The sequence below is a fragment of the Lipophrys pholis genome (assembly GCF_963383615.2).
Source record: "Lipophrys pholis genome assembly, chromosome: 5".
NCBI classification, from domain to species: domain Eukaryota; kingdom Metazoa; phylum Chordata; class Actinopteri; order Blenniiformes; family Blenniidae; genus Lipophrys; species Lipophrys pholis.
Genome location: NC_137628.1, coordinates 18,666,104 through 18,688,629, shown reverse-complemented (window position 1 = coordinate 18,688,629; position 22,526 = coordinate 18,666,104). Strand labels below are relative to the sequence as shown.

General features: G+C 41.3%; 1 protein-coding gene across 1 annotated transcript in view; it reads left to right on the top strand.

The window, feature by feature from the left end:
• ptprdb (protein tyrosine phosphatase receptor type Db) overlaps positions 1-22,526 on the top strand; it is a 168,477-nt gene that overhangs the window by 58,143 nt on the left and 87,808 nt on the right. The window lies entirely within an intron of this gene.

The following is a 22,526-nucleotide window of genomic DNA, read 5'->3' as shown; positions in this document are numbered from 1 at the left end:
CTGCTGTGCCTCATAGACCAACACTTTGAGTGGGTCGCACTTTTGTATCACTTATCACTTAAATTGCTGCATCATTGGAGCAGTTGTGCCAGCTCGTACAAGCAGAAGAAATCCCCTCTGCCTCTACACGCTTCGACACTGGTGTGAAGTACTGCACAGCCTCATGAAAAAGCCTCACATTGAGGTTGTACATGAAGTGTGTTTTCACAAAGGTGCCGAGGGTTAAGTCCTTGAAAGATAAGTCTGAGGCTTTTTAACAAGGATACATTATACAGACGCACAACACTTACATATAGACAATTATTTAATAGTCTCATTATGTCAGCAGCAAGGATGTACATTTTCAGCCCATTTCGTATGCTGCACATATTTGGTGTATTTTAAGACTAAACCACTGCGTGTGATTTGTGTATTCTTAACACTTTATTGAGAAAGTTATCATATTTGCTAACTTTTGCGAGTTTAAGTGATGCAGAACATTGATATTGGTATTGAAAAAAATCGTGAAAATCAACAACTCTACTGATTCATACTTCTCATAATGAAATATGAGACGGGGTGAGATGAGATGATACAATACGATAAGATACGTCAAGACACGGGACGGGACAAGACTTTGTTCAGGTTATCAATGTTGTCTCCATCCCTGCAAATAGCATGTAATTGTTTGGAATTTCATTTTGTTTGTTGTTTATACTCCAAAAGCTACAAAATTAACAAAAAATAACTCCTGAAATACTGTTAAATTGCAAGGTTAAAACCTCCATTGTACCAAAATGTTTTAATGAGTGCTATTAATGGTTAAGTGGCTTTGATGCTTTTTGAGACACAAATGTTCCTTTATCTGGTGAAGCAATGGAATTCACTGAAACATATGAACACGTGAACACAACACAATGAAGCATGTGTGCCAATGAGAAAAGGAGAATTGTAAACATACTCGTGGACTTCCTTACAAATTGACACACCAAGGGGTTTCCTACTTACTACTGAAATGGCAGCGTTGGACCATGGCAGATTGAAAAATACATTGCTCGCACTTGGCATACCGAAACCATGTCACTCTGTCCTTGGATTCTCAGTATTTCCTCGTCTTCTTTTCAGCGTCGAATGATGAAAATATCCCAGCAATTCCAACAACAATTCACTCACACATAACATTTTTAGCAGGCCAAGACGGAGGAGCCCACACATGAGCCCCCGCCTCCTCGTCCTCACAATAAGAGCTGCGCTGTGCATCATGAAATACCTCCATCCCCCTGGATGGAAGTCTCTCACAAACCTTGTACATTTCCTCTAAAAGAGCCATTTCTTATGCGCCTTTCTTCTTGTAGACATTGTGTTATCCAGAAAAGCAGCAAACTAACTTACATTAAATGTAGCAGAATGTCACATGTTGTAGCCAGTCTATGTCTGACCATTGGTTCTACCACAGCGTGTTGGCTTTTTGTGGAACTGAGGATGAATTGACTGATTATCTTTTTAATGAATGACTATTTATTGATCCATTCGTCCTTCAAGCAAACCTCATCCAGACTCAAGGAGGGCTACAGCCAATCCCAGCTCACACAGGGTAAAAAGCATTGTAATTCCTGGACAATCACCAGTGCTTCACTAACTTAACTCAGAGAAATGGACACATCTTCACTCCAAGCCAATTTGAAGTCACCAATTACTCCAAGAGCCAAAGTAACCAAACTTCTCACAGAAAAACTCAAACCAACACAAACTTGGGTCCGTCTTGCTGTGAAGTGAGACAGCTAACCACTACACCACTGCAAGCCCCTAACAAATAACTAATTAGAGCATTTTTATGTAAGGTCATTTCCACATATTTATTATCCTCAGGTTGAATTCACCCAAACAGCTCATAAACTGTATATAGGTGTCAGGGCATACGCCACACCAGGGTGTAATATTTAAAAATGTGTACCCGACACAATATGGAAGAACTCGCAGTCATTTTTATATTAGGCAGCATGAGGCTCAGGGATTGCTGGGGCAATAAAACCTGCCTCATTGGCCCGTCGTGACACAGATTCTTTATTATGACACTTATAAAAATTGTATTTAACTCTCCGCTGAATGCCCCCTTGTCATCAGTTTCCTGTCTTTGTTGGTGTTACTTATATATAGCCACATATAAGCCACTGGTTTTTGCACAGCGATGTGCTTTCGGTGAACTGCACCAGCTGATTTAAGTTTTTATTTTAATACCATAACGGCACATTTAGTAGTTTTGAAGTTGGCCGTTTAATTAGGTTAGATTGGAGTGCCATTTATTGACATTATATATGGCACGATAACATTTTAAAGTGTGTCTGAAACGGTGTGGTGTCAAAACAGATTAGTCACAAATTTAAACACAAAGTACACTCACAAATATCATAAAGTCAATAAATATAATTAGAAAACTCAAAAAAAAATATATATTTCATGGATGTATTTGCTGCTCACACTGAAATTTTCTGACTTAACTTTTCTTTGTTTATTTTTTTTAAAGATTAATTTTTCCATTTTTTTAAATGTCCTTTACTTGCCCGTTTTGTGATATTTTCTTCCCAATTCATTCATTTGAATAAATAAAAAAAAAAAAGAATCAAATAAAAAATGCAAATATGAAATGTTAATGCAACTATGAAAAAAAAACGGTGAGACAGGATTATTAAGGAAATATGTGACGGTGTGTATTAAAAATGTAATATCTTAATCGCTGAGGTGAAAAACAGCTTGTCAGAGCTTGGAATTTGTCCCAGGAGTGAGACACCTTAAATGAACCAGTCTCATTTTAAGTAACACATGAAAGCAACCCTCAGGCTCTGCTTCCAAAACACAGCAAAGCGTCCATGCACTTGTCTCCTGTATCTCCAGAGTGTGCAGCCCGCTGTGTATAATAGTCATTGTGAAAGATATAATATGCCGTACTGTACAGGGCTGGCTTCACACAGGGATTACACCTAGATGATTCTTCAATGGAGAATTTAGTCTCGGTTAGCCGAGCTTAATCCGCGGCGGTGGAAGCGGACCACAGCACGGTGGAGCCATGGCCAGATATGACAAAGAACAGAGAGCAGCCAGATTAGTTCATACGAGGAAGAAGGCTGAGCTTGAAGCTGCCTGACGGAGCGTCTCCTGACAGCTCCTCCCATATCTCTCTACTCTGTCTAAATCAGTCAGAGGGAAACATTGTTCCTCTTTCTGGATTTTTGACTGTCTTTCTTTCCACTGCTCTCACTCAGTCCCACTGTGAGAGGTGAGAGCATAACGGCGTGCGTGTGCTTGTGTGCGTGTGCGTGCATGTGTGCGTGTGTGTGTTTCACTGCTTCATTATGCTGTAGATTTCTGGGTCACTCATAGCCTTGTTCCCACTGTCTCATACGCCGTAATTACCCTCACGTGAGTCACATCTGATAATTAGGATGGTCCGAGCAGGATTCAGCTATACACACACACACATGCACACGCACACACGCACGCACACACACACACACATACACACACACACACACACACACACTCATTCGTTGAGAGCTGAACATACAACACAGGACTGACATTATTGCTAACGGTCGCAGTCATCACCCACTTCTTTCTTAAAAACACTTCTATCTATCTATCTATCTATCTATCTATCTATCTATCTATCTATCTATCTATCTATCTATCTATCTATCTATCTATCTATCTATCTATCTATCTATCTATCTATCTATCTATCATTCTTCCCTCCTTTTCTGTAACACCACAATGGACAGAAAGGTTTCTCAATTTGTTATTTTCCCATCATGCCTTTATTATTCAACTCCTATTATAACACCACAAACACAATTCACTGCACTACAAAAAACATTAATGTCATATAAAACATTTTAGCCTCTTGATTAAAACAGCTGTTTTGTGTGTCATTTCATTCAGAAGACATTTCGAAGACTAAAAATATGGTAACATTACAATTGCATGTCATCGTGTAACCTGTTGTGTTTTCCCAACCCCAAGCTGGGAAATGTTGATAGCAGAGAAAAATGAAAACCTTTGCTTAAGCCGATAAACAGATGTTTTCACTGAGGATGTGATGTGGAAAAAAACTGAAGGTTGTGAGGAAAAGCGAGTTTTATTTATCGTTCCGCTCTGGTTTCTTTTAGTTGGGATGACATTTTCACCTCTGCTCATCTCAGCCACTCTCCTGTCGTTGCTACACCCATTTCATCAGCTCATTTAAAAGTAATACTACCCATAACCTTTAAATTTTGACCGTGTTTATTGTATTGACGGAAATGTTAACGGGGATATTGGCTGCAGAATGATTGTGTCCAGGCCATTGTGCTGAGTGGTTCAATGGAGAGGAGTGGATAACTGGAGGGCTGTCTATCTATGGTATTACATATAGTGAGGATGGCATGGGAAAGTGAGGCCCCCTGGAAGCCGCAAGCTTAAATACCATGTCTCACATGCGCAGACATAACACACACACACACACACACACACACACACACACACACACACACACACACACACACACACACACACACACACACACACACACACATGCTGTGGATTAGGAAAGGGATTATGGAAGCATAGCTGTAAAACAGGGAGAGACAGATCAGTGTCATACTTCATAAACACACACACACACACACACACACACACCCACACACACTGGGAGTATATTATGAGTGTACAGTGAGATGGATTTACTTTGAGGTGGATGGTATGATGACTTTGGTTCACGCATCATGATGGCTCCCTGAGCTTAAACAGGAAGACAGTTCAATAGAGCAGCAAAGAAGCTTTCACAATCAATTATTGGACAACAACAAGAGTGGCAGAAACAGAAGGCTACAAATATTTAATATCCAGGTCATGAACCGTTTCATGCACTTGGTAACTTTTTTCATTTGTAGTGAATGACCTATACTTATATATTTACAATGAGTATGACGTTTGGGAGCTTAAAATGTTGGTGTTCATTTTAGAAAAGGGGAATACTGTCGTTATCCAAATGTAGTAAACAATTTAAATCCTTGCAGGATAATCTACTGCAGCCTTACAAGTTGCATTATATACCGTAATGAAAAACCTCTGGCACTAATTTAAATAAAAGACAGCATATTCAGAAAATAAGTAATATCTTTAAATGTCCCAGTGATCAAATATGTTGCTCTGGGTTCACGGAGCTTGTGACTTGGGATGACGTTTAATCCATACTGTCACATCAAGGCATTCCTCTGTGAAGGGAAAATACATGTATTCCCTTATGTGGTGTTATACCTTTTATACCTTTGGGAATATCGAACCCTATAACTTGGTTTATAGCTCCTTGGGTTCATTTGTTGTAGAATAAGCTTTGGAAACTTTACATGGGGACACAAGAAGTTCAATCCCCAAGTATTCCCAAGTTTACAGTCTTTATCGATTCTCTTTCTGTGAGTGAGATGAAATGTAACCGTATACAAAAACCACACTTGGTCAGTATAATAGTAGTTTGTTGGCTAACTCTGCATTCATGTATTGTTTGGATAGTTAATTTTTTTTTTCACTGTTGTATTCATGTACATTTACATCCACATGAGGAAGTATACAACAAAAACATGTAAAAAAGCAGAGAATATTATGGAAACGAATATGGATCAAATTCCATGTGCAGCCGCCAATTTGGAGTGAATTTTTCATGGGCACAACCTCCATACACAGCACTGGTGTCCATGCCCCAAATGCATGTGCCCGTACAAATGTGGCCCCATTTAAAGGAGAAACAATCAATGCCACAAGATTGTTATACCAAGAAAATATCTACCAAATAATAATATCCTTGCTTTTCATGTGTAGTTTAGTACATTTCAGATGTTTTGTTCTTATTTGAATTTCATTTTGATAAGTCCAGATTATAGTGCGTCTTACTTCCTACTGTCGTGTTGTACTTTCAGCTGAATTTGAGGAGTGAGTCGGTCATTAGACTGCCCCTCACAGAGCCGACAGCTCAGCCAGTGTGTCACAGCAACATTAGATTGTTACAGCTGTGTGCACATGGCGGAATGGACGTGGAAAATGTAAAATAACACAAAAACATTTGTTTGCTTTTTTCCTGTGTATTTCGGAAAGTAAGCCCACAATTCAGAATTATGATAATAATTTCTAACAAATGTGCTGTTTTAACCTTTTTGTCTGTTTGTTGTGAATTTGCCTGTTTTATCTGTGAATTGCTTGTTTAAGTCATTTAAAGTCTTTGACATTTTGTCTGTTTTGCACTTTTAACTTTTCTACTGGTTTCATCTATTTCAGCCATTTGAATGATTTTAGCTGTCACAGACAATTAGGCTGTTTTACTTTTTTTAGTGGTTCTTAGCAGTTTTAGCTATTTTCGCCCATTTTAGCCGTGATATCATTGTGGTGTCATTTTGAGCCTACAAAAAAAAATGTGTACAGAATTTGAAATGAACTCTTCTGGGAGCTACTACAAACATGCTGAGGAGTCGCGGGTTGCAAGTTCTTGAATGAGGCCTAACTGTGTACTTTAGTGTAGATTGTAGCATCTGGGACGTAAATCAAAACTTGTGTTTCCACTGTTTCTGACAGGGTGGGAGGTGTCTCCCATCACTGTGGACTGATAAGCAGAACTTTCTCTCTAACTATGGTCTGTAGAAAAAGAAAAAAAGAAAAAAAAAACCACATATACTGACATTAGGATGAAATTAGAGGGGATGAGTTTTCCTCTGCGACTTTGAAAGTTTGAACATGATGCCAGTTGTTGAAGGTTATGCGCAGTAATTTCAGCCCTGTGCCGCATGTATCTTGAAGATGAATAGCAGAGTGGTACTGTCATCTTGACAGATATGTGTCCACGCTGGTCACACAGCTCAGTCACACACTGTTCATATATGGTGAGGCACTCGTCATATGCTGATTGAGTGCCTCAATCTGTGGTCATCTGCTCTTTGGCCTCGCAGCGTCAGGCTTGTCTTGCTCACCAGACATCTGTCATCAGCACACAGCTCAGTGGAGGTCTGTGGCTCCTTGTGATTCAAGCTTCTCTTCAACTGTCAACTACAATAATCAATCCCCTCTTTGGTTCCTATTATATTCACTCTGCATATTTTGGCCTGGACACCTTCAACTCTCCCCGTTTTACCCTCCCCTTTTCCTCTTCGTCTCCTCCTCCTCCACAACTTTCCCCCTCTCGTCTTTCACCATCCTGAAATATATAACTAGCAATTTGCCAATCTCTTCCAGTATAACGGATAGACACATACAGATATGCACACATGCACACACAGACACATGCAGAGGAATCCAAACCGCAAGAGCTGCTGTGGTGTATAATGACAGATAATTGGCTATTGTGGGTTCGCCCTCGGCAGCAGGAACCAATCACAGTGACAGCCACTTCTCCATGACCCATGTGCATGTGCGTGAGTGTGTGTGTGTGCTCATGCAAGCCCGAGTGGCTGTGTGTGCGAAGCACTGATAGTATTTTATTTTGCTGTCTGCTTTTGTTGTTCTGTGTATAGAAGTAATTGCCGGTTGAGTGCATGCCGCATGTGACTGACAGCTCTCTTTATAGTGTAGTCATTCCGGCATTTATGTAAACACAAATAAGCTATTCAGCTGTGATGTGATAACGTGCATGTGTGAGCGTGTGCGTGTATGCTTGCTTGTATGCGTATGTGTGGTCCGCGTTTTAGGTTTTTTAGTGCCTAAATCTAATTAGGAAGTCACAGTGTGGGGGATCTGTTTTGCTTATAAGGGCAAAAATTATACCCCACTGCTCAACTTGAACTTTACGACCTTTTTGGACATGCAGTTATTTGACACTGTTTACATGCATGTATAATATGAATATTTGTAATTGTTCACTACTTTATTGACTGGTGGATCTATGCGGTGCACAAATGCACTGACATATGTTGAGTATATGCATGTGAGGCGTCTTTACTCTGTACAAATACATACATAATCCCTCGCATGTCACATTCTTGGGGTTTATACAATCAAATCAAGCATGCACAGCTCTGCACAATGCAACAACGCACTCTCTTTGATATTTCGATCATTTGTCACTCATTTTGAGTTGAGATCCATAATTAATGGTTTGTCTGCATGCCATGTGGTTGAAACCTGTTGACTCCAGCAGTTCAAAACTGAAAAAAGGATTTGCATTCTTGATTCAAAAATAATCTTGACGTGCTTGATGTCCAAAATGAGTTGCAGCCTTATCAGCGGCACCTGTAAAATATCAACCATCTTGGGTGTTATTATAGGGTGTCTCGCTCTCTGTTCATTCTTCTCCCTTTATCATTCATTTATTTATTCCCTGCTTCTGTGTATCTCCTTCTCTGCCACTTCCTCCTCTCTTTTCCTTTTGTCTCCCTGTTTGCACCAATTCTCATTTCCGCTCTTTCAATAGTAGACAGTGCTCATCCAACCCATGCACACAGACCAAATGAGATCCTGTGTGTATGTGCACGTGTGATGTGTGCGCCTCGCTCTGTAAATATGATCTTTTCTGCTTTTCTAATACATGCTTGCGTGTGTGTGTGTGTGTGTGTGTGTGTGTGTGTGTGTGTGTGTGTGTGTGTGTGTGTGTGTGTGCGTGTGCGTGTGCGTGTGCGTGCGTGTGTGCGTGTACTTCATCTTACCCGGCAGCTCAATATTCCCAAATGCAATTTCCTCGATGTGAAAAGAGCAGGCTGGGTGTTCATCATTCTATACTCCCTTCTTAGTGTTCAATAAAAGCTTCTTTAGGACTGCTAGACTTCTCGCTCTCTTGTTCTCCCTATTTTCTGTCACTCCATCTGTTTCACTCCTTTTGACGGCGTACATATGAATGAACATGCATGTACACTCTGCAGGGTTATACTTTTCTGCTTTTTTGTAGGTCCAATAGTTCCTTTATCTTGTGCCTGAATAATATGAAGCTCACAGCGTGTTCCCTGAAAGTCTCTTTAGGAAGCGACTTAACATTCTCGAGTCTATAAGATGTCGTTCAGCCCAGCCAGTCTTTTCTGGTATTGTTTGTTAAAATCAATATCAGTACAGCAGATTTTTACAGCTATGGGAATAAAGACACAGTTAAGCCTTGGCTTTAGTAAATTGATCAGTTGACATTGAAAAAGCACTGAATTATCTCAAACCATAATTTTCTATAACATCCAAACCAGGGAAGGGTTGGCGTTGTCGGAGTCAAATCGACACGTTTGCAGCAGTGACAAAAGAAAACTGAAAAGCAAAGAAATCAGAAAGGCCAAGTGTTGATGTAGGGTAAATTGAAAGATAAAAAAGAAAAATGTTATCTTTGTTAATCCCCTTCGTGTCATTCAAACATATGATTACAGATAAGAAAATGGCTTTCATATTGCTTAAAAAAAAAAAAAAGAAGAAAAAAAATTTTCAGCTGCTTTTTGTCTTTACAACCTCCAATGTTCACACTCCTTGTTAGCCGCATTAGTGTCTCGCTCTATGAAATTATGAATGTAATTGTCCAGGTGCAACTAGGGAAGGTGCCATCTCCAATACCAGCCAAGTCACTAATGGGTCGCAGCCCACTGCAGTCTCTAATGTCCGGGTAGAAAACAAATGACTGGAGTACTGGCAAATGCCAAGTCAGTGCCTAAAGGAAGGAACGGATAATGATGCGGCGAATGTTTGTGTATATTACACACTCATGTGTATGTGTGTGTGTGTGTGTGCTATGAAGGGCATCCAGATTCACATCCACACACTCGTATTTCTATATGTTACACGAGGTAAGAATATATATCTATGTATATAACTCATTTACTAATCATTAAAAAATGTCATCTGTGCACTGCACTAATGTTTTAGTAGCTTAAATATGTTTTGATGTGTTTCCATCTGGCACTACCACAAGGCAGTCATCTGATCACACATGTATTCACACTGAGCGTCATGAAAGTGACCCCGGACATACTTCTGAAGTCATAAAATATATCTCTAGCAAAGAAAAAACAGAAAGCCCCGCAGTAATTAAATGACTGCTCCTGCACACAACTCTCTTCTCAGCACCATCAGCACCATCAGCACCATGAAGTAAAACTGCAATCACATGAAGAGACTCTGAAACAGCCTGTCGCAGGTTTTTTGGGTAGTTCTCATTTTTATTATACTTTTATGTGGAGTCAATTGAGCAAATTAAAACATTAAGTGCCACACGGGGGTAGGGTATATGTGTATATGTTGATGACATCCACCATTAACATTAAATAATTAAGCCGTGCGTGAACGCCTGTGCCAGTTTCGCGAGTGGGTGGTACTGTCAGTCTGTGATGCTGACATTAGAGGCAATTATTGAAATGTCATGGCTTTAATGGCCCACTGCTCCACACCCCCCCTCATAAGTCATTGGCTGAACTTTGAAAGTGATGAAACACCAACCAGGTTACTATGAAACTGTAATATTTGAAGAATTTTGTTAAGCACATTATTATTCTGTACTTTTGACCTGATTTATTTATTTATTTATTCATTTATTTATTCATTCATTCCTGATGGAACCTTTCTAGGCACAAGGCTGAGTCGTGAAATTAATGAGGATTGTTTTTTATTTGCACCATATGTTCCACTTCCAGGGTCCGAGCAGTGCCTTGTATTACACGTACAATAACGAAATGGAGATTTTAGTGTTAATGGTTCGGCTCTGTTCTGGTATCTAAAGCATTTTTAGAGTGAAACCAGCTAGACTAAGTTCGACCATCTAACATTTATTTTATATTTTAAAGTGTATATTCTATATTCCGTAGATAATAACTCATTGTATCATGGAAGTGTTTGCTAACGCCGTCGTAGCATTGCACAGCACAACTTAAATCATATTGACAAAATTCATCTTAGTTGGTTTCTGTGAGTGTGCTTTATTATGCCACCTCTACTAAGGATCCATGTCAGGTAAATTAAACCAAAATACTGAGTAAAAGCAATGCAGGCAGCGGATTGGTCCAAGAAAATTGTCCTAATAAGGTTAGCCTTCATGACAGCCATCTTTGAAGTTCCAACAATTCATCCCCTTAATCTCCACCATGTTCCTGTGTGTTTTCAGCTGAGATTGCGTCATGGCAGTTTGATTTGGCAACTCTGTGACACTCGGAAACATAAAGCAAAGAGCGAGTAGAGGAGTGCTGAGCCGAGCTGGTACCATGTAGTGGAAAATACAGCATAATAGCCTCCGATCTGTCTGATGCTGTCACACCAAAGTCTGGACCATCTGCTTTCACTAACACCTATAGGTCACAATGTTCTCATTAAAAATGTAGTTGCCCAGCATCGTTTTGATCCAGCCTTCACTTTAGTGTACGTCCAAGGAGCAACTGTTGTGAAACATGCTGTGGGGCTATTCAGCAGGATTTTCCTGCTCCACTCTCTCATCTTGACTTGATGAAGTTGAAAATTTAATGATGAACTTACCCCCCCACCCCCCCACTTACACTGTTTTTTAAAACATGTTAAGATGTTTTCCCACACATTGCAGGTTGTGTGATATGATGCAGAGAGCGTATCACTGGGTATCTCTGGAAGGCAGGATTAAATTCATAAGTGAGCGGGACAATTTCTGGGAAAATCGTACACTCAAAATTGATATTTAAAAAGCATCTCCAGCTGCTGCACTACAGACAGAAGTACTTTATTAAGCCACTTGCTAACCCTGTTGTTGACAACATGACCTCTCAAGTGGACACCAAGTTTGTATTTGTAATTTGTGCAAATTTGTGTCTGATTGCAGGCTTTTAGAGCACTAATATGTTGAGCTGGGACAGTGACAACAGAAGAGCAGCACTCAGAGAAGGTAGGCTTCACGCATGACTTGGAAAAAAACATTGAAAACTAATAAATTACTTGGCTGACAGTGTGCCCAGTTAGCCCGCAGGGAGCATGTCATCCGGAATTAACATGCGTGTTGACAGTCATGCATTTTCACACACTGAATGCATCCATGCATACACACAGATTGAATATTGAGCTTGTGTATCCTCACATCTTTAGGTTCAGTTGAATATTTAATCAATAGCTGCTGGAGTGGCAGTATGGATATGCATTCACTGTGACAGTGCACGTCAAGCAGCAAAACAAGAGTCACATGCAACAAAGTGTTTTGCAGCTCAGTGCTCAAATCACCGTGTGTCATGTGGCTGATTAAATATAGTTGTTTGGTCTGTTTTAGGTTATAAAGTTGTCTTGATAGCAACTCCCTTATTTCTCATGTGCCGAGTTACGTTTTGAGTGTCTGTGTGTCTGTGAACAACCCTACTGTGTCAGTGTGAGCCTTCACATCTGTCTCCAGTGTGCGTGTGTGTGTGTGTGTGTGTGTGTGCGTGTGTGTGTGTGTGTGTGTGTGTGTGTGTGTGTGTGTGTGTGTGTGTGTGTGTGTGTGTGTGTGTGTGTGTGTGTTCCTTAGGCCAGCCTGAGGTTGTGTTTTCTTGTACCCACTGAAGCTGAAGAGTTTCTGCAACAAAAGCACGTTTCGCTTCTCCCTCTCATTTACATTGTGCTGATGGGATCTGCTGAACCACTGATTGTGTTTGGTCTTCTCGGTCAGCACACCTAACGTGTTAGTGTATCTGTACGTAGGTGTCTGTGCGTGTGTGCGTCCGTGTGTGCGTGCGTGTGCAAGTGCTCTCAAAGTCAGTCAGGAAGTCAACCCCTTTGGGCTGCCTTGTCTTATTTTACATCTTTTGCTGACTTTATTTTTGAACACAGAAACAGTCAGACCGAGTTTTTGAAACACCAATCATACATACCTATGTATACATCTACTAAATATACATTTCTACCACTCATTATCTTGTATGATTAAAACTGGAATACTCAACGTTATACTTCCATGTGCTCTCATTTTAATCAGCAAGTATAACATATTGAGTGTTTGGGTAATCAAAAGTTAAAAATGATAATTGATACAAGAAAAAAAGACAAATTCTTTATAACTAACATTTAAAACAATAAACAAATAGAAATTCCTAATGTTAGAATTAACCAAATCCTTCACATGCCTTTTGTTCCTATTGTGCGACCTGATCATTCACAGTGAAGGGGCAGAGCTTCATACAGGGGATGGGGGCACCCCCACCCTCCCTCCAGAGTGATTGGCCACTTTGTGTACCCCCACTGTCTTTGGTTTTAAGTCATGTAATTTGTTGTGTAAAGGACCAGCCCAATAGGAAAGGAAGTAAACTTCAAACCTGAAAGTAATCTGAACGGGAAGTGTAGAATCGAAAGTACAGTGTTTCAATGCTGGTGTTTTTTTTGTTTTTTTTATATATATACAAGTGACTGCTGTTACCTTACTTTGGAATGCAGTGTTGGAGTTAGAGCATAGTGGACATGGCACATTGCTGAGACCTGAGCCAAGTGTTCAGTGATCCACCAGTGAAAGCAGTGTTAGCGTTAAAGCCACATTGTGAGGGGGAATTCGTAAAAAAAAAAAAGCATGCACGCTCAAGGCTGCAAATGGAGGACATGGTGTTTTTTTCTGTGCTTTGCACCAGGGGGTGTAATTAGAAATGACATAATATTGAAATTACCCTTTTTTTCCCCTCAAAACTGTAAAAAAATTAAATATTGGAAGGTAAACTTGTTCTCTTCATATGACTTTCCACGCATTTACAGTTATTCAGAGGTTGTCTTGATTTCATTACTGGTCCAGTCTGCTTAAGATCAAATTGAGTTGTTTGTGGCCCTTGGACTAAAATTAATTTGACATATCTGAATTAGACCATCCTTGATTTCACTTTGAAGATATTCCAGTATGTTTTTCACAGTGAAAAAATTAAATAAATGCCTCACTAGCTGCTTAGGTTTCTCTTGAATAGACCATTAACTGCACATAAAAGAAAAACTAATATTGAAGACAACAGTTTAACGAAGAGGACATGTCCAATGAAATATTGATGTTGACAGCTTAAAATGAAGACATCATATCCCCTTATTCACAAAAGAAAGTAACTCCTAAATCATGGGCCAGATACACTAATAAGTCACACATGAGTTTACTCATGAAAAACATACATTATATCAAAAGAACCGCCAGGTGTTCAAAGTTTTAAGTTATTTTGGAAAAAGAGGCAGTTGTAGGCTACGGAGGGTTAATGTAGCCAAGAAAAGCAAGATGAAGAATGAAATACACTAACTGACCAATCAAAAAGTTTATTTCTATTCAGAAACCTAAATATTGAAGGCCCCATTTTTAACACTGTTTGGGTGACTCAAAATCAAGTTAAAGTCAGTCAGGTCCATCTGAGAAGATTTTGCATGCAGTTTGGAGCTCTCCATACACTTTTCCTATTTCTGCTCCAAAACAACAGTAAAACATCACATTTTTTTGTGTGACTGTAAACCCCTACAAATCACCCATTCAAAGTATATGTCCCATTAATGCACCGCTCAGAGAATGTTGACCTGAATAACTGGAAAAGTTAAAGCAATATCCGACTTCATCAGGGAGCTGCTCTTCACCAGAGATAAGATCAGCTCCACTTGCCTCCATGGATAAATTGTGCCTGTGATTGGTCCTCTCCTAATCTTCAAATCCCAAAGTTATCCCAGAGAGCCGATTGACAGAGATTTTATCTGAACTCAAGTTGTATTTTTAGGAAATTATCACATTAATAAAGTGCAGTGGAGTGAGAAAACGTGTAAACTTTATGCACTTCAGACTGGGGTCGCACTGCTTTCCATTTACTTTGTGGGAATAGTTTTGGTCCCATTCAGGCTCACACCACGTTGTTACTCCGGGACGAGCTCGCGTCTTGCCGAGCGATGGCAGAGGAAGTTGAAACCTTTTGGCGAGTGAGTCCACGACGTCGCATGAAAATAACGCGTGGGGGGGGTTTTACGCGCGGCGCCTGCGGCTTTAAATCGGCTCCAACTTCTCTCTCCATCCACATCCACCACACCGTGGGACTGAACAGATACCTTACCGAGTCTATAACGGACGGGGTGGGAAATTATTGGAGCGAGAGAGAGAGAGAGAGAGAGAGAGAGAGAGAGAGAGAGAGAGAGAGAGAGAGAGAGAGAGAGAGAGAGGAGGGGGGAGAGGGAGAGAGAAAGAGCGAGAGAGCGCAGACGCACGGTGCTGGATTATTTGGGCAAAGCGGCTGCAGCCTCGGTGGATGTTGTACAGGCAGACGACGGACGGACGGACGGACGGACGGAGAGCTTGAATCCACTGCTGCGAGTTTTCTTTTTTTTTTTCTTCTTTCCCATCGACGGCGCCGGGCAGGACGCTGATATGGTGAGCGCGTCTCTCCTGCCAGCCTCTCTGTACTTTGCGTTTGTTGGTGAGCATGCACTGCAGAGCCACAACTTCTTATCACCCCCTCCGCATTCCCGTGCAGAAAGCATCTGCGTTCATCGTGTGTGTGTGTGTGTGTATGTGTGCGTGTGTGAGTGTGTGTGTGTGACATATGACTGACACCGTGTCGGCTCTCTCCGGGATGAGTTAGTTGTTTTATCGGTGTTTCAGGTGGACGCCTTCGCTTTGCGTTTGCACTAATTGCGCATCGCTGTTATCGTCCAGTAATTTGGCGTGATTGAGTTCGTATTGATCCAAATTGACTCTCATCAATGGTATATACACACATATGTGTCTGCCATTTATTTCGGCCGTGTAACTGTACAGTATGCCTCTCACCAAATATTGATTCAGCTGTTCGCATGTCCTTCCATCGCGTCACAGACATAATAATGTACACTTGATATGCAGCGTTAATCAGAACAGTGCATTGCATTCCAAATTTGCTGCGAGATTATTACAGTTCTTTCTTTCTGTTTTTTTTAATGCTGATGAGAGATTAAAGAGGCTGTAAACCGCTTGGTTTAAACAGGGGTTGGTGCCTGCCTGGGGTTTGGTGCTCCCCCCTCAAAACATGCTCAGAGGTGTTTTCTCATGACTGAACTGATGCCACCGGCACACACGACACAGGATGGACGTTTAATGGTGTGTGCAGACACAAAGCAATAGGATTTCTTAATGGCTGTCAGTCAGTTCAGGCTATTTTTTTTGAGTGGGCTGCCGGTGAATTTATGCAAAACTGCGTGAACATTTTAGGCTCAAACAGGCTACAGTGGATTACAGACTAGGTGAATGTCTGCCTGTGAATTTAACTTTGCCAGCCTGTGTCTAATCCTTCCTGACACATTTTTGAAGGGTTGATATTCAGATATTATTACAAGTGATCTCCATTTAACATCACTGCCTACTTTCACGGAAATGCAACGATTGCACATGTTTTTGCTGTATTTATTTTCATTTTATGCCACTGTCATGGTTAAATGACTATGATGTGCTGTAATGTGCTGATTGCTGTGTACGTGTTTGACATCAGTCAGCAGTCTTGCTCAAACACTGTCTATGGCAGCATTACAGACCTCACTCGCTTACAAATCGATCATGCAAGTACTTTTACAGCAATTAGGTGCAAGTTTGTGAGGTAGTCATTTACATAATGAGTAGAGGATGAGTGAGGTACCTTCATATCTGAATGATATCGCACATGCGATGTATGCGTACGGTTTGTCTGCTTCGTTAAGTGCCTCAATCGAATAAAGAATTTATATATGAAAGTAAAACCATATGTGACGCCTTGTTTCCGAAATGAAACATTGACAAAGTATTCACTTCAGTCACCAAATACTTTTGCCATCAACAGAGCTATTAAACAAGTTTTATTGTTTCACTCCTGACGTAATCGTCCTTTAAAATTCAGTGGTTTCAAAAAAAAAAAGAATATTTAATGGGAAAGTGCTGCAGGTTGTAAATGTGTCATTATGAGACGTGCTCCAGCCTGCTGTCTGTACTTACTTTAGGGCACACTTAGGAAGGGGTACATCACCCTGTTTTACGACCATATCCTGCTACTCTCAGGTCAGAGGTGCCTTGTCACATGCCAGTCTGTGGATGAGCAAGTTTGCTCCAGCTGATCGTCCGCTGTACGTGTGTGTGCACATGTGCATGTGTGTGCACGTGGACATGCGTGCCACTGCAGCTGTTCCACTTCTCAGAGAGATTAAGTTTCACAAGATGTGATGGATGCCAGTGTCTGCAGAGCCAGCTGTGACTGACTGTGTGTGCGTGTGCGTGTGTGTGTGTGTGTGTTTGCGTTTTGTATGTTTGTCAGCACAGTTTTATATTCCTGTGCACGCAAAAGTCTATAGCTCTGACTCGAGTGTTTTTACTTTATGTTGTAAATGTCGACGTCACTGCCCGGAAGGTTGGGTCAGGTTAGGAGAGGTGATGCTGAGGTCAGGGATGTTATGAGTTTGCCTGGTAATTATAGTGACTGTGCTTTTGGTTCCCAAAGACTTGGCCAACACAGTCTAAACCAGGAAGACATGCTGAGGCCAGCGGAGCCAAAGTGTTGCTTGGGTTAGTCTGTCCTGCTGACAACAAAGAGCTCAGTCAAAAAAAAAAATGGAACACGTAGAACACAATGGTAAACTTTCTGATCTGCCACAGTGCTCAGTTTGTTTCACTTCATCTCCCCTGACCAAACACAGTAGCAAGATGCAACACTTATTTGCAATTTTAATCACCTCACTAGTGATTTTATGGCTAGTTCTCATGAATCACACTGAATGCTTTTCAAAGCGGCTATTTTGAGAGACAGCCTTGCGGCAAAAAACAGGCTGCAAGAGTCAGCCCCGGCAGGCGGGAGGCTCATGCCTCAGCTACAGTTAGCCGGCGTCCAGCTGTGCTGCTGCTCACAGAAGTGATAGGATGAGGAGTGGAAGCGGTGGACAAGCAGCTGGGAGCAGTGGAAGAGGCACAGCGATGCTATTGATTCACCTGGCAGTCTGAGGGGCAGCTTCCAATCTATCTCTGCTCTCCCTATCATCCGTCCGTCAGTTTGCCAGCGTCCCAGCCTTCCTGTCTTTTTCTCTGTCTGATATCTAGATTGCCTTCTGCTCTTACTTTTTCATACTCCCTTAACATCTCAGTCTAATCGATAGTGAGCATTCTGCTATCTCTTTCGTTATTTTATTTGTTCTCTGCTTGCCCCGTTTGTTCACGTTGCACCCCGTCTTTGCCTTTGCATTGCCAAGCAGCTGCTTTTTGTGTCACTCATGCCCCACTTGCCTTCTTTGTCTTCGTCTATCTATTGCGCAATCACGCCCACATGCAGCCTGTGAATTGGTAATTAATAGCAAAGATGTCTTCACCTGTGGAGAGGAGCATATGGTGACATATTAAAAATTCAACTTAAGATTTTCCTCGCTTCATCTGTTCTCCACGCAGGCAGGTTTGTTCCCACTGTTTTTCACCTCTTTTCTGTACCTCTCATCTTCTATGTTTTCTTGTTTTGCTCTTGTTTCATTGCGCCTCTTTCTTTTTTTCTTTTTTAACTAAATTGCTTCATTTGTATATCGCCTTTATATTTATCAAAGCAGAGTGGTGACAGAATATAATGTGCAAATACTTTTGCTCGCGGACATTTTTAGCAGTGTTCTGCTTATTATTCCATAACAGAGATGCAGTGGCATCAGATTTCCATATTTATTACACGGGTTGTGTTTGCATTGTGTATGTGTATGTGTGTGGGTGTGTGTTTGTGTTGGATTTTCTTCTGAAAGGAATGGGAATAAGATATAGTGTGTGTGCAGAGTAGGAAACCGACTGAGAAAGACGTGGGATTCAGAGAGTGGGTCTGAGAGAGAGAGAGAGAGAGAGAGAGAGAGAGAGAGAATGACAGACACAGAGTTTGTGGTTGGGGCGATCCCTTCACGGCCCCCCTTCATGTTCCAATCACAGGGAGACACGCTGAAGAAGCCAGGCACAACCACAACAATTCCATTTTCCAACCAGGCTTACACACGCTCACACACATAGACGCACACACACACACAATCTCAGTCAAACTTCTACAGTCGAGGCTCAAGTGTTTCCCTCCGTTTTCTTCTGCCTTCCTCTCAGTTTCACATTTATTGTCTTTGTCTTCGTTGCCGTGCCCTCCTCTTCAAATATCGTCCTCTCCCTGTGTTATTCCCACCAACGCAGTACTCCCGTTCCCTCGTCTTCTATCCCCATGGCACGCATGATGGTTTTACATAGCACACTGGTGCCAGACCACAAAGCTTTATTTTCCCTCTGCAGTTCTTTCTCCTGCTCTTTTTGACTCTCGTTCCCTCTATCTGTCTTTCGCCTCCTTGCCTTCCCACCGCTCCTTACTACTGTACAGTTTAATCTGCACCGGGGGCTTAGTGGCACGGCTGCAGGACTTCCACATTACTTTTTTTTTTTTCTGAAAGGAAATCTGCTGCTGCTTGTAGCGGTTCTTTTGTGGCACTCGAGTCTTAAGGCCACTGCCCCTTCTGTTTTCTGAAGCTATTTATTTGTTCAATAATTTATTCCTTTTTGGTTCATGCTTTCGCCTCTGAATCCGTCTCTTATCTTCTCATTCTTCACAGTGGTGTCTGTTGGACATATGTTTGCATTACATCTTATTATTCTCTCCTTTAATCACAGTCCCATTAACACAGCAGTGAAACTCAGTGGATATCTGTGAAATCGCTGTCATTGGGGGCTTTTTATTTCTGCGGCGTATAGATTCAGTGATAGGGCTCCTAGCCAGTGTCTGCCCCAATTTCTGTAACAGCAGAATATGAAACTTTATTCACATAAATTTACAACCTTCCAAATTGCTGATCCTCTTCTTCTTTTGTAAATTTTTTTTTTTTCTTGCTTTTCAATCATCACTGCTGTTGGGAAATTGTCAGTAAGACAGCGTGGGCAGCTCCATGCCTTGTTTTTTTGGAGGGTTTTTTTCTGTCATACATTAAGACCCGAAGCGGTATGAACTCGATTTTCCCATTCGAGCCGAATGTGACCCAAACATTTATTAAATGATACATTTATGTTAGAATCCTGTGATCAGTGAAATGTAGCACGAGCCACAGTGATACCTGTGGGAGAATGTGAAATCTGGTTGCATCCAAGCTGTAGTGTAAGTGAGACGCACACAAAGATCATGAAGGGACGGATGCAAATCTTGCCATAGGTCTGAATGGATTAAATGACTTTCTGTATGTGGTGCTATTAGAATGGCTTATACTAATCTGTGAGCACTGTTGCAGAGTATATGTGTATCGTTTCATAGAGAAAGCAGCCTCCCACCACCAGGTGTATAGAACAATAAACAAAAAAGCTGTTTATGTGAATCCAAATGTAAATCCCTATTATTTTATTCCTATCAGCAAAAAAAAAAAAAAAAGAGCAAAAGCATCTCACATATAAAAACTTAAAGCCAAACTAAGGAATCCACCTTGCCTTTGTGAGCGAGCACAGACTGTTTGGTCTGTATCGCCTGTGGGCGTCTGTACCTCTGCCGTCCCAGCTTTTATGGTCCTTGGCGTGCTTTCACAGCCCCTCCATTCACAACCAACAGGGACAAACAGCAACTGGATACCTAAAATTGGCTGCAACCATTCACCCCTTCCACATTAATTCTATTAGTCTCTCTGAGCTCCTAATTCTGCTGCCTGTCCAGGATTAGCCTCGCCACTGTTTGTCGAAGATTTTTAATTAATGACTTTGATTTTAGTTTGTTTTTGCAAATTGAATCAGGATAAGACTCTTTAGTTGAGATTTTTTTCTTTTTTTCTTTGGTCTTTTTGTTTATTCTCCATCCTGTTGCCGTTCCCTTTCCCTCTCTTGCTCTCTTGGGGGCTGAAAGTCCAACACAAATCCCATTTCTTGTTGTTCGTGTTCAGGAATTATGTTCAGCCTCCCTATTTCACTCAGACTCCCTCAGGCACCTGGGATTAAATGATGCGTGATATGTGATGTGTGTGTGCAGTTTTCGTCGGCCGTTACTGTTGGTCTTGATTGTATGAGGATTTTCATCGGTGTAACAGTCCCACTAAAGGCTGACCCTCAACGGTCTGAAGGTTTCAAGATTTCGGTGACCTGAGCCTGCACTATGTGGGTTCACCTCGCGTGTGTGTGTGTGTGTGTGCGCGCATTCGCATGTGTCCTTCCCTTTGATTATGTATGCGCGTCTGCATGTGAAGGAATAATCTCTTCACAAACACCAAACATTTGAAATTGCTAGACATGCTCTGTCCTCAGAAGACTCCATGCCAAAGGCTGCGGATATTACAATCGTGACCTTAAATGTCCTGCTGTGTCGGGTAGATTCATAGTAATAGTTCCATGTATTTGTCATTGGCTCTCGGATCGGTGTGCGTGTGTGAAGGAAGTGAGATTATGTCTGGACGTTCTGCATGCAGCAGGTATGCACACAAATTACATCTTCCTCGAGAATGTTTAGCAATGAAACATGTGAGTTTGATTTCAACATCTTGAGTTAAAAGACATATTAGATATGGTATGAGCATGAGTATCACAAGGCCTGTCAATGCATTAGCTCTAAATATGCCAACAGACAAGCTTTGTGTAATTATACTGTGTCTATCTTTCATCCTGTAAACATGTACTGTGAAATCATTTCCTTTCCTCTCTAATGTATCCCAAACCACCTACTCAGCAATTCCCAACTACTCCATTCCTGGACGGCCTTTAGACACAGGAAGTGCCTTAGCAGGTTCCTCAATGCCTCACTATTAAATTAGACCCGTCATATAATACATCCCTTGGTGTAGAGATTGGCATCATTTTCCTTGTGCATCCTCTGGATCTCCCGGCCAAAGCAAAGAGACACATAACCAACTGCTGGCCTCTCCTGTGCCGTTCATAAGAAGCTCCTGTAATAGGTTTATTGAAAATAACAAGGTTGTCTTCTCGAGTTACAGACAGGCTCCGCTTCTGTCTCTACTTGGATGTCAATAAACGATGGGGTATTTTTCAATGGAGCAGTTTTTGAGGTGTTTTCTTCTTGTTGTTGTTTCACCTGCTTACCAAGGTATGCAGCTTTTATACCGACAATAATGATGTGCTTTTCAGTGCCCTGCTCATGTTTTATTTATGCAAATCTTGAACAGATTGTGTCTACAAAGAGATGAAATGACAAAGAGCAAACCAAAACATGTCAGGCATAAAGGGAAATAGATGAAATTATTCCGAGAAGATTAGAAATATAATTTGGGTTAATAAGGAAATGAAACAAATTCCTCGACATGAGCCCCGGCGCTCTGTGCAGCAGTTTAAACTCCCAAAACGTTTGAACAATGTATTGTAACAAATTCTCGCTTTAGAGTGAGACATTTGGGTGAGAGAGCTTAATAAGCAGCTTCAGGTCAAAGCATTAGTTAAATTTGCAAATTGATTTGCCTTTCAGGTGTTGTAGCAATGCGTGTGTGTGTTTTAAAGGGACTCAGAGACACTTGAGTCAGGTTCAAACATCAGTCAGAGCACAGATTGATCCTTCCTGCTGCACAGCTCTGTCACCTCCTGAGCCTCAGACTGTCTGTACTCCCCAGCGGGTGTGTGCACATCCCAGAGCACATGGCGTTTGTTTGTATGTGTGTTTGTGTCGGCATTTGTATTGTCTCCGTTTTCACAGAAAGGCAGACATAATAGGGCAGTGTCAAAACTATGGCACACACATTCAGAGTTAAAGGCA